The sequence below is a fragment of the Corvus kubaryi genome, unplaced genomic scaffold, assembly GCF_017639235.1.
Source record: "Corvus kubaryi isolate FWS band 111438036 unplaced genomic scaffold, C.kubaryi_AGA036_p1.0 74, whole genome shotgun sequence".
NCBI classification, from domain to species: domain Eukaryota; kingdom Metazoa; phylum Chordata; class Aves; order Passeriformes; family Corvidae; genus Corvus; species Corvus kubaryi.
This window is the reverse complement of record NW_024582061.1, coordinates 14,040,596-14,044,792: the sequence shown is the minus strand read 5'-3', so window position 1 is coordinate 14,044,792 and position 4,197 is coordinate 14,040,596. Positions and strand designations below refer to the sequence as shown.

At 43.3% G+C, this 4,197-nt stretch overlaps 1 long non-coding RNA gene across 1 annotated transcript; it reads right to left on the bottom strand.

The window, feature by feature from the left end:
* Positions 1 to 216: 216 nt before the first annotated feature.
* Positions 217 to 3,008, bottom strand: LOC121675316. Its single transcript, XR_006020049.1, has 2 exons — positions 2,815 to 3,008; positions 217 to 1,872 (listed from the first exon to the last, which is right to left on the bottom strand). It is a non-coding gene; the product is annotated as an uncharacterized LOC121675316 (long non-coding RNA).
* Positions 3,009 to 4,197: the final 1,189 nt, after the last annotated feature.

Here is a 4,197-nt window from a genome sequence, read left to right as displayed (position 1 = left end):
TCAGTTTTAAATAAAATCACCATTTTTGAATGTTTTGTCTGGGTCCAGAGGAAAATTTTAAGTATGTTTTGACAAGAATATTTTCTTTTCTAGCATCAAGCTATTACCCTTTCCTCCTTTCAGTTACAGAATCAAAAATTTAGAACACTGGAACAAATCACAAAATGGTTTTGTGCAATCAGCAACTTTGTTTGACAGAGGCAGAGGACTAGAATAGCAAAGGGACAGATATTTATTAACAGAGGTCTATGGAGTACAGTTATGTCTGGCACTTGAACTTGAGAAGCTTCAGAAACAGTGGTACACACAGAAGAGACAAGAGACTGGCATGGCATAAGCAACTTAATATCAGATAGGGAACAGTATATTAGATAGAGGCAAGCACAACAAAAGAAGTTCTGGTAATTTGAATTAAGGTGAACTGTCAACGCTGAACCAAATCAGCTGGTATAAAACCCAGGGAAAATCAAAGGTAACTTGTGTGGTTAAAAAAATGAACATTCCAAACCTCAGAATACTTCTTCCAGACTTTATCAAGGACTGTGCAAGCTTCGTGTGATGTGTGTGTGCCACTGCCACCAGCTCTTTGTTCCCTGGTACTTCAGCAAGCTTGCTTGCTCCCTGGAACCCTCTGAGGTGTTAATTGTTTAGCCCACAGCAACAGCCTCGCTCCTTGTTGTCCAGACAATAACCAGCCCCTGCGTCATCAGCATTAGCTGTCAGTGTCATCAAACAGCAGTAAAATCTGGGTCTGAGAGTTGTTTCACAACAGCTGCTTGTGGTCTGGCAGGGAAAGAAGGTTTCCAGCTCCACACTCTCTCTAATGCATTTTATATTTTGGTCTTCAGCACCTAACAGGACATACTTCCAAAGTCTTTGGGTGCTTTTGCAGCGCTTGAGGAGGAGGAGAGGGAAACGACAGAGGTAGCTACAGGAAGTGGAAAAGAGGAAGAGAAACTCTGTGAAACAGCAGAGCTGGCTGAGGCTCATATTTCCACACCTCCCAGCCACTGGGCAGCACAGGTGGGAACAGACTCTTTCTATGAATGCGGCCACTAGATCCTGAGCAGTCTAAGATTTCCTACAGTATTGGCAATGTCAGCAGATAACCCTTTCTATGTCACTTCATGTTCACTGCAGTTCTGTGGATAACTCTAGAGCTGCCACATCACACTTACCTCAGTCTCTTTGTATTCAGCGCACAACTGGCTCTCCCCAGACCTGCACCCAGATAGGCATCATTCTCAAGGGACTGATGGGAAGAGTATCCTGTGAGTAAATGGACTGCATGATCGTGCTCAGGAGTCTCAAGTCCTTGTAAGTTTTCCCTCCACTGATTGGTTTTCCAGATAAGGCAAAAAGAAACCTCTTTCAGTTAAATATTCATGTGATTTGAGTGGAAAAATGTTGCTGCTCTTTGCATACATTAGGTTCATCTTTTCAATTGAGAATGGAAAAAAAATGTTCAATGTTCAAAATACGTAAATGACTTGCATTAATACCTTTATCCCTTAACATGTGGAATGTAAAATTCAAAGTTTCACTGGGCTTTTTTCAAAATATGTAGAGGTTGTTCCTGAATTTCTATAAGAAGACCACTCCAGGGAAAGTGTATAATAACTCTGGTGGGAAGTCTGTATGCTTAAGAAAAAAGAAGCAAGAAAGAAATCTTACATCTTCAGCTTACCAGATTCACTGGCTTACCCATATCGTTGCATTTAAAACGTTGATATAAAGCTTGTAATACAACAAGTACGTGTAGAAGTGAGACCCTGTCCTACAGACCCTGTGTACTGTACATCCATTGCTCACTGACTGCAGTTTTACTTTGGATTCTTGTTGTGACACTGAAGATGAAAGAGCAGGCTTTACCTGAGAAAAAAGAGAAGGAGAAAAGTAGAGTACAGATAGGGAAAGAAAGGATGGAAAAAGCTGTGGGAGTGAAAATGTTTGATGTTGCATTTTCTATCTTTAATTGAAAAACGTAGAAAAGCTGTGCAAAATCCCATTATCCTTATCCTGAGGAATAGGGGTACTGAAGATGTGGTTGCAGCTAGGCAGGGAGAACATGACTTCAGCACTCTGCAGGGTTCATGGAAAAAGAAGAGGCATGCTCCCCACAATGCTAATAGCTCCTGGTGCTGCTCAGAGCACCTCTAGCAGCAGCTCCTGTATGCAGTTAAGATGCTGCTGGATCCAGCATAACCTGGAGTACCATTTCAGTGTGTTAACCTAGGCTGCCGAGCTGTGCTATACTGGTCTCAGGTCCTTCTGATCCTTCCAGGGACACCACACTAGAAGCAATGGATCCTTTATGTCAGCCAGTCTATGGATTTCTCTGATTACAAAAAGAAAGGCACACCATGAGAGGGAGACAGAGTGCCATATGAAATGTGTGTAGTTCCAGGGATTTTTTACTTAATATGAACCCAGAGAAATCCCTACAGATTTGCTTACCGTTATTGTTTTGACTGCCCAATGACATTCAATTGCCAGAGTTCTATGTCAAATTTAGTAGGTCGTGTTTCCTTTGCTGTTACCTTTTGTACTGACAAAAATAGGTCCAAATCAACTTGTCACTGAGAAAATGCACTCCAGTATTTCACATCTCCTGTAATTGCTTCCCTTCCCTCCCTTTTTATCTCCGTCTTTCTATAGCATTTTCACTCTTTTCTTTTCCTTTTTTGTTTTCCGTTATGGCATCTCCAGGAAAAATGAAGTAGGATAAAGGAGTGAGTGAAGATAAATTAATGTGTGGTTATGGGCATGCCTGCATTTGATGATGATGAGACACAGAGAAAATAATCTACTTACAGCAAATCTGATAGCAGTAGAAGACAGCTAAGCTTCCCCAAAATCATCCAGGTCCACATTTGGCCTACTGGCATTTGCTTTTGGCAAAGGAAGTGCATCTTTCCATTTACAAAATCAGAGGATCACAGAATAAGTTGAGTTGGAAGGGACCCACAAGGATCATTGAGTCCAACTCCTGGCCCTGCGCAGGACATCCCAAGAGCCACACCATGTGCCTGAGAGCATTGTGCAAATGCTTGCTGAACTCTGTCAGGCTGGTGCTATGACACTTCCCTGGGGAGCTGTTCCAGTGCCCAAACACCCTCTGGGTGAAGGACCTTTTTGTAATATCCAACCTAAACCTCCCCCAACACAGCTTCAGGCCATTCCCTTGGGTCCTGTCACTGGTCACCACAGAGATCAGTGCCTGGCCCTCCTCATCCCCTCAGAAGGAAGTTGTAACTGCAATGAGGTCTTCCCTCAGGCTCCTTTTCCCCAGGCTGAACAGACCAAGTGAATAAGCAGGTGGCAGGTTGGAATATGAGTGGTATTTATCTGCATCACTGATGTTAAGTCAGTCTCAATGCTGGTTCATCTATGGGGGTGAAGCCCAATTTGTGCAATGTTCCCATCTGGCAAATGACATCTAAGGACCTCTCCGTAATATGAGGCAGTGATTCCTAGGGAGCAAATAGTGTTCAAATAGTCACTTAGCAGACTGGTGATGGGGCAGATATAAGTTTATAAGCCTAGGCAGACATGAAAGTGTTATTGCTCCCACAGGAGACAGCTGGTGCCTGCTGGATAAGCGTAGGAACAGTTTTGCAGTTCAGACTACAGTGTCATCCAGCCCTGAGCTCTGCTTTGACTTTTTCCTTCCCACATGTGATTTCCAACAGCCCACTGCCAAGCTGACATTTCTTCTCACTGCTGCTCATGGATGGCTTCCTTGCTGTTTGGAAACTCCAACGGGGCGTTGTGACTGAGCCATGTCAGAGGGATTAACAGGTTTGTACACACAGTGGGCTGGGGCATCCAAGAAATACTGATGACATCTCACATGTTAAGGCAGAAGAGATAATGGATTTGGTAGGCTGAGGAACAACCAAAACAGGTTTCAGCCCATGAGACTTGAGGAGGAATGGGGCCATTCAAGAGTTTGAGTTTGGTGCATGGTATTACTGTGATACGTGAAGGGAGGCAAAGAAAGATGAATAGATGAATAGCCATGAGAAAAGAGAGCCATTAGATTAGGGGGAGAATCCAAGGAAGAAGAAGGAAGAAAAACCACAAAATATCTTCCTCACCAAAGACGACTGCTATGAGCTTTGCTCTTCCTTCTTACCACACCCCACCTCAGGAAAGAAATTACATTTGACTTTCATGCTTTCTTCACTAGTTTCC